The 8,558-nt window shown below is 43.0% G+C and overlaps 1 pseudogene; it reads left to right on the top strand.

Annotated features, from left to right (window-relative positions):
* The first annotated feature begins 6,701 nt into the window (after positions 1-6,701).
* LOC102744084 (ATP synthase peripheral stalk subunit F6, mitochondrial pseudogene) lies at positions 6,702-7,147 on the top strand (annotated as a pseudogene).
* Positions 7,148-8,558: the final 1,411 nt, after the last annotated feature.

Here is an 8,558-nt window from a genome sequence, read left to right as displayed (position 1 = left end):
CGGGAAGTCGGCTTCTCCCTCTCCCATTCCCCCTGCTTGTGTTCCTGCTCTCGCTGTCTCTCTCTCTGTCAAATAAATAAATCTTCAAAAAAAAAAAAAAAGGAACACTTTTTCTAAAAACGAATACTCATGAGTCCTTGGAAAATGTACTTGAGTTCAGATGTCAGCGTCCTGATCTGTGACAGGCTGACAGTAAGAGCCGCCACCGCACAGAATTTTTAGAAAGTCTGGTTGCATGTGAAGGGCGTGGCACATGACAGTATGATTTAATCTGTGCCCCCAAACCATTGTTCTTATTAAGAAAAATGCATTTTTAAACATCGAGAAATGCTTTCCATTCTTAGCATAGCCTCACAAATATTGACGGTCTTACTCTAGTAGCCCGTGTACCTTGGGGCCACACCCCTGTTTCTTAGCTTCACAATATACTCAGAGGCCACAGGAAAGCCCTTCCCATGTTTATCATTTATCTTTGCAGCTTGGAGCTACTGCTGGGCCTCCCAGGTCCGAACTGCACTCAACTGTGTGTGAAGAACCCAGAAGGAAGAATCACTTGCTGCCCTGTCAGAAGGTATGGTTCATTCGCTTTGGGCTAGCAAACCATCAGATGATTTGACCTAGGGTGCCCGCTGAACTTCAGCCTCCTCTCATGTAATTCCCCTCATCCAGAAACGACAGGCAACTTCCGAGCACAGGTGCGGAAAATCATGTCAGGCTCAACAACCTAGAGCGACGTGTTTGCATCTGCTTTCTTCCAGAGGAATCTTCTGGAGAGTGGGGGCGGGGGGGGGGGGGCAGATTTCACTTGGGAACCTTTTGAAGATTATCTCAGACTCATTCTCATTTTGAATACCTTGTTATCACCACACAGAATCTTGCAGTATAGATGATTTACAGCCGCCTTTGTAGAAAATGACACAGTCTGTCCTGCGAGCTGTTCGTGGAATTTCTGTATCTTGTTAGTGGGGGTTGAGTTCACTGATACTTAAAAGCAACAGAGGCTGAAAGTTCCCAGATTTGCAAACCCAGTTCCTTTGGAGGTAGGTGTGCGTACTTTCTCTTTTGTTTCTGCAGCTTCTCTCTCTCTTTTTTCCTTTTCCTACTTTCTTTTTTAAACAATCAAGAACATCAGTAATTGTCACCTTGGTATCTGAATACAGAGCTCTAGAAGGCTCTTTATTCTGGGAAACACGTAGGCTGAGCATTCCTGAAATGGAATCAACAAAACCTGTGCACTCCCAGGTGTGAAGAGGTAATTGCAGGTGCAAATCGGCGATGGCGCGAACAACAGGCAACTGAGTGTAATAAGCAAGCTGCAGCCCGACGCCTCGCTGCGGCTCCTTGGAACTCGCGTTTGTACTTGAATTCATTTGCATTTCTCCCGCATAGGAGGTGCATAATGAGACACTCTTTATATATTCCATCGGCCTCATCAGTCTGTGGAGGAATTTTGCCTTCCGCTAGTCCTTGTAACTCATAGGGGTGTGCGTGAGTGTGAGTGTGTGTGTGTGCACGCACGCACACCACGCACACGTGACACGTAACTGGAGGGGCAGAGACGGGAGGTGATGCATATGGTATCCACAATCTGATTTGGGTCTTTCAACATAAGAGCTGCTTGTTTGAAAATTCTACCAAAATGCAGGAGTCTGATTTCCAGAACTCCATGGCCACACACGGACTGAGAAAGCGAAAGTCAAGAAGGTGTGGGGGAGGGATCAGTCATACTTACAGAAAGCTTGACCTTCATCTGAAGCTTGAGCTGATGAACGTGGAACCGCTCTCCTCAGCGTTTCTTGTCCTGCCTTTCTTCCACTCACCAAGCTTCTTTCTCCTGCTTTTTCCCTTCTCCTTCCCTCCCCCGCCCTCAAAAAAATCAGAAAGGATTTGCCCATTGACAGATGGAAGAGGGTAAAAAGGAACTGAGAAAGAAGCAGAGCATTCTCCAATTTCCATTCGTCCCCAAGTCTAAGTCTAGGCAAAGTAAAATACTTTCTGGAATAGTAAAGGTAAAAATAATAGGATTCTGTTACTTCGACTCCATTTCGGGAGATGCAGAGGGAGCCCGTGCACAGGAGGAGACTTGCCCCCTCCAGAACATAGCTTGCTAGGGACTGGGAATGCCAGAGCAAGCCCGGCAGCTCTGCCTATTCTCATCTCACCTCCAATAGGTAACAGAAGAGAACCACACTGGAACTTCCTGCAAAGATATTGTAAGAGGGCATATTCGTTTTCTATTGATGTAACAAATTTCCACAAATTTAGTGGCCTGAAACAAAACATGTGTATTATTTTTCTGTTGTAGAAGTCAGAAGTCCAAATTGGGGCCTGCTGGATTAAAATCAGGATGTCAGCAGGGCTGCCTCCCTTCTGGAGGCTCTGGGGAAGAATCTGTTTCCTTGCCTTCTCCAGCATCAAGAGGCCACCTGCATTCCTTGGCTCTCAGCCTCTTCCTCTGTCTTCAAAGCCAGCAATGTAGCATCTTCAAATCTCTCTCATTCGGCTCCTCTTCTGCCTCCCTCCTCATCCACTTTAAAGGACCCTTGTGGTTACATTGGACCACTCCAGCTGATCAGAATAACCTCCCTCTCTAAGGCCAAGTGAAAAGCAAACTTAATGCTATCTGCAAACGTAATGCGTCTCTGCCATGTAACATAAATACACACAGGTTCTGGGGATTAGGATGCGGACAACTTCGAGGGGACTTTACTCTGCCAACCACAGAAGGGAAAAAAGGATAACTCAGAATTACAAACCTACAGAAAATGGAGACAGGCCAAAAACTATGTCCATGAAGCAGAGAAAAACCACAACTCAGTAGTTGAATACAGGTAACGGGCACTAAGAAAATAGTAGAAGCAACAAAAGAAAAACAAATTCAAGTTAGAAAATCTTAGATGTGAGTTAGCTCAGCAATAGTGAGGATGAAAAAAAAATGCTGACAGAGCTCAGGAATGATTCAGAAAGGAAGGAAAGGAAAAGCAAATAAATGAAAAGGAAGTGTCAGAAATGAACCTCCCAGCCAGTGTTTGTGGGCGCCAGGGTCTCTGGGAAAGAGAGGTTGGCTCTGCCAATTGGTGCTGAGACCTGGAGCTCCCAGGAAACTGGAATCAGCACATCACAGACACCGTCAGCAACACACCTCTCCTCGCCCCTCCGGGACCACTTGCCCCTTCCAGGTCTCATCACTGCCTGTCTGTAGATACTGAAGAACCTTCGGGAGGAAGAAGGGAGGACTAAGAATGTGGAGTTCCTTGCTGGCCTGGACTGCTGGGGCTGTCGGGCTAGTGGTCCCTCAGCCATGCACCTGCTCATTGTTCTGCCATCTCCTTGAGGAGAGTGGTATTTTCTGCCCATGAAGGAGAGAGACCGTGCCTTGCTCATCACTGTGACTTCAGGAGCTTGTAGACTGTTTTGCGCTCATTAGGTGGCCCACCATGACACACCAACTGCAATGCAGTTTCGCTTAGTCATTGTTGAAGGAAAGAGCCTTACCATCAGGGCAACCGGATTGGAGGTCCAGTGGCTTCACCGAACTGCTTTTTAAGTAGCTTGAGACCTGGGTTCTGAGAATGGCAGTTACCGCCGCCGTGCTGGTGCTTCCTGAGATGGTCTGTGTGGTCAGCTCAGATGGCACATTCTCGCGGAGTAAGGGCATCCGGAGAACTCATTGGAAAAGACCTGCCCATCAGGGGCAAGCCAAGAGACAAGTCCAGTCTGGAGCCATGCACTTCTCCCCGGGGCGAGGACTGCAGCCTGCTTTCCTTGTAGATCCAGCAGCAGTAGGAGCAGGACTCCACTCTGCCGTGGCCCAGGCTCTCAGCTGCCTGGCTCACATCTCCACCAGCCCCTGGACACGAGCGTCTGCAGGGACTCCAGAGGTGGCTAGCCGTGAAACAGTGTGGGGAGAGCACTTGTCAAGCTGCCCAAATTTTACCTCCTCGGTTGTTGTCTTCACCCACCTGCTAAGCCACAGACTAAGGCAATAAGTATGACCCCGAGGAGCGTGAATACCCATCCATCCTGAAAGCACCCACTGAGCACCTAGTGTGTGCAGCGCCCAGGTCTAGGCCAGAAAGGCAAGAGGAAGTAAAGCCTCACACAGCAAGGCGGGAGTAAAGTGAGGTGGGCAGCATAGGGTGGACACTTTTATTTCATATTATTTAGACGAGGTAAACGTTTCTGAAAAAACAAATTGGCAAGTGCACTAGGAGACTTTAAAAGTTCTAACTTTTGGATGCAATGCCTTCAATTTTAGCCTTGTAGCCGACAAAAATAAATCAACTGATGACAAAGATTTACAAATAAAAATGCTCATAACTTGGGGCGCCTGGGTGGCTCAGTTGGTTAAGCGACTGCCTTCGGCTCAGGTCATGATCCTGGAGTCCCAGGATCGAGTCCCGCATCGGGCTCCCTGCTCAGCAAGGAGCCTGCTTCTCCCTCTAACCCTCCTCTCTCTCATGCTCTCTCTCTGTCTCTCTCAATAAAATAAAATAAAAAATCTTTAAAAAAATAAAAATGCTCATAACAACATCGTTTAGAATATTGAAAAACAAGAAATAACCTAAAACAGTAACACATTAATAATTGACAAAATTCTGGAAAATCCATATATGGAGTATTTTGTAGTCTTTAGGTTGTATTTTTGAAAAGAGCAATTACTTGGTCAAATGAGTCCAATGCAACAGGACTCAAAATGTTAAACATACTGTAATCCAAGTTTTGGTTTTAAAAATATAGTTGTAGAAAAAGCTGTAACCTGTCAAGATTATAATGCTTATTATCTGGAGTTCCTTCCTTACTTTTCCTCCCTTACTTCTTTTCTTTCTCTTTCATTCTTTCTCTCTTTTTTTTTTTCCCCTGGGTGTTTTCTAAACTTTCTACAATGGGCATGGATTGATATTATAACCAGAGAGGGAGGAGGAATGAAGGGAGAATTTCCATGTTACAATGACTGAAACTGCCTCACATTTTTTCACTCCCTTAGTATCTAGTCAAATAAAACATTTTTGAAAAAAATCTATAAGCTGCCACCAAGTAAGGAAAGAACCAACCTAATATTTCAAGCTTCAAAAAGTGATGGCCTAAGAAATAAACAGTATATTTAAGAGCAGAGACGAAACAAGTTTTGTTCTTAATGTCACCCCCAACCAAAGTCATATTATTTGAGGCTGAAAAACCTTGAAAATATTTGCTAATAGCCCCTTTGATTAAAAATAATAGAGAAGCGGGGCACCTAGGTAGCTCAGTTGGCTAAGCATCTGCCTTCAGCTCAGGTCATGATCTCAGGGTCCTGGGATCGAGTCCCACATCAGGCTCCTTGCTCAGCAGGGAATCTGCTTCTCCCTCTCCTTCTGCCCCTCCCCCACTCTTACTCTCTCTTTCAGATGAATAAATAAAATCTTTTAAAAATAGTAAAAGTAATAATAGAGAAGGATACTGAATAATAACATAATCTGCCTCAATTTCTGAGTGGGGAGGGGAAATAAAGGAGCAGGGTGCCTCGTGGAAAGGAGAGGGCGGAGCCATCTCTCACTGCAGGGAGTGAAGTCTCCTGGGACTCATGTTGAATTCAGAAAGGACTTCACACCTGAGAATATTCTCCCACGAGAGTGGGATGAATGCCAAGTTTAGGTGAATGTACCTTTGAGACTTTAAAGATTATCTCAGAGTAGAGAGCTAATCCAGGTAGTCTATTAAAAAAAAAAAAGTTTGCCTGACCCTATGTACACAAAAGTGGGAAAAGAAGAAATACCCAGCCCTTAGCCTATACTTTAGAGGGAAGGAGAGATGAAAGAGAGATAAAACAGAGTTAAGAAGTTACTCACACTAGGTCAGAGTAAATGGAAATTTGACAGAGCGCTGCCCAAGCAGGAACAATATAGAGAGAAACAACATGGCAATTATGTCAATATAGCCAGCATAAGAATTATCAAAAGGACATAGGATGCAAAATATGCATAAAGGCAAGAACCTGGAAGAGGAAATCAAGGAAAGTAAAGATATAGATATTCACAATGTCTTCATGGCAACTAAGAAAGCTTAGTAACACAAACTCAACAAAACAAAATCTCAAAGTTAAGAGGTTCAACAGCCAAATGAGATGAAAAGAGAGACTACTGAGCTAAGGAAACAAATCGAGGGTCAAAAGAACACCATAACAAATATGAGAAATAAGAAAGAAAATGAATGTCATTGGAAGAAATCTATCAATAATGCAGAAGAAAAGAGCATGTCATCACAGTGAATGCAGACTAAGAAAAAATGGGAAGATTAAATATATTGGATTATAAAATTAAAGATAAACATATAAAAATAATTTGTATCTCTAAAGCATAGAAGTCAACAAATAGAAAAAAGATACATTCACAGGGGTACCTGGATGGCTCGGTCAGTTAGGTGTCTGACCCCTGATCTCAGCTCAGGTCTTGATCTGAGCGTTGTGAGTTCAATCCCCACATTGGGCTCCATGCTGGGCACGGAGCCTACTTTAAAAAAAGGTGGAGGGGCACCCAGGTGTCTTAGCTGGTTAAGCATCCGACCCTTGATTTTGGCTCAGGTCATGATCTCAGGGTCTTGAGATCAAGCCCCACATTGGGCTCTGCTTTGAACATGGAGCCTGCTTAAGATTCTCTCTTTCCGGGGCGGAGCCAGGGCCGGAAGTAGAACGGTGGTGGCCGCGGAGACTGTGGCAGCTCAGGAGTGAGTGCAAGTAACAGAATCACCATGATTCCTCAGAGGCTCTTCAGGTTCTCCTCTCTCATTCGGTCCGCAGTCTCAGCTCACTTGGGGAGGAACATTGGTGTTTCAGCAGTGGCATTTAATAAGGAACTTGATCCTGTGCAGAAACTCTTCGTGGACAAGATTAGAGAATACAGAACTAAGCGACAGGCATCTGGAGGACCCGCTGATGCTGGCCCAGAGTACCAGCAAGACCTAGAGAGGGAGCTTTTTAAGCTTAAGCAAATGTATGGTAAAGCAGACATGAATACGTTCCCGGACTTCAAATTTGAAGATCCTAGATTTGAAGTCATCGAAAAACCCCAGTCCTGAAGAAAGAATGTAGAATTTATTTGGTAATTTGTCCTAGATTAGCTGTACAACTGTATCAGAATAAACATACATTTCTCAGCAAAAAAAAAAAAAAGATTCTCTCTTTCCCTCTCTCTCTGCCCCCCCTCCCACAACCCCCTCACTACAGGTGCTCTCTCTCTTTAAAAAAGATACATTCATAGATACAATGTAAAATTTTTTAAAAAGCAGAAAGCGCATATCATGTTACAAGAAAATCTGATAAACCTTCATCACTAAAATAAATCCTACCTATATTACTGAAAATTGAGAATAAAGAATGATGTCTTCAGGCATTCAGATAGGAAAAGGAAAGAACTCAAAGTTCTTAGAGCAAGACACCCAAGAATATCAAACCAGCTTGCAGTCATTAAAATGAAAAGGAAACTAAAAAAGCTTTCAAAAATTACATAACTCATCAGTCCTCCTCCAAAAGGAATTTTCACTTCTGTACATTTATCTTTCATAAAATTCAATTAAAATTAACTGTACCTCAGTAACCGTGAGGATTTCTAAAATCCAGACCATGGCTTCTCACTTCTATTCTCTGCTAACAGTAGTCATGGTCCAGCGGAAATGTGGCAGGAAAATGACAAGCCTAGAAATCTTATGTTAGAAATCCAAGGGCATCTCAAAGACCCGTCAAAATGGCCTAGTACCCAGGTTGAAGAAACTCTCACTGGCCGAATGTGAAACAATTTGATCATCAAAAAACAACTTAAAAGTCATCACAAGAAAAAGAATTGTAACTATGGGTAGGGTTGGATATTAACTACACTTACTGTGGCGATCATTTCACAATATCTTCATATATCAAAGCTTTATGTTGTATACCTGAAACTAATATATTATTATATGTGAATTTCATGTCAATAAGAAAAATAAAGTTTATAAAGGATAAAAAAAAAACAACCGTGGTAGAGAGTTATAACACTTGGATTAAAGAAAAAATCCATGAATTTATACTGATATGGAAAATAGGGATTGAAACAGTAGCTAACAATATAACATCACCGATGTAAGAATTTACTTGGCCAAGGATCATCAGTGGGTCCTGAAAGCATCACATGAAAAGCTATGGAAGGATAGGTTACATACATAATCTCAAACTATCACTCCAGAGTTCACCTAATTAGAAATGAAAAGAGTACCTTTACAGTGGAGAAATCTGGTAAATACCAACTGCGAGACAGTATTCAAAGTTAGCATCCCTGATAATGGGACAGACAGGAACTATGTGCCTCCTTAAGGAGACCGTGGGAATTATACATCACCCGTAGAGTTTTCTAATTCAAAATGTTTGGCCATGTATGTAACCATTAAGGTTTGGAGATAACCTACAAAACAACTGGCCTGGAATCTTCAAATAAATCAATTTTGTGAAGACTAAAGGAGTTTAAAGAGACATGACCACTAAATGCAATGTATGATTTTAGATTGGATAAAAAACCAAAAACATATAAAGAAAAAAGTGTTGAAAAAAATCT

Source organism: Leptonychotes weddellii, chromosome 13, assembly GCF_054177405.1.
Source record: "Leptonychotes weddellii isolate Sample4059 chromosome 13, ASM5417740v2, whole genome shotgun sequence".
NCBI classification, from domain to species: Eukaryota; Metazoa; Chordata; class Mammalia; order Carnivora; family Phocidae; genus Leptonychotes; species Leptonychotes weddellii.
This window is presented reverse-complemented; position numbering and strand designations above follow the sequence as displayed.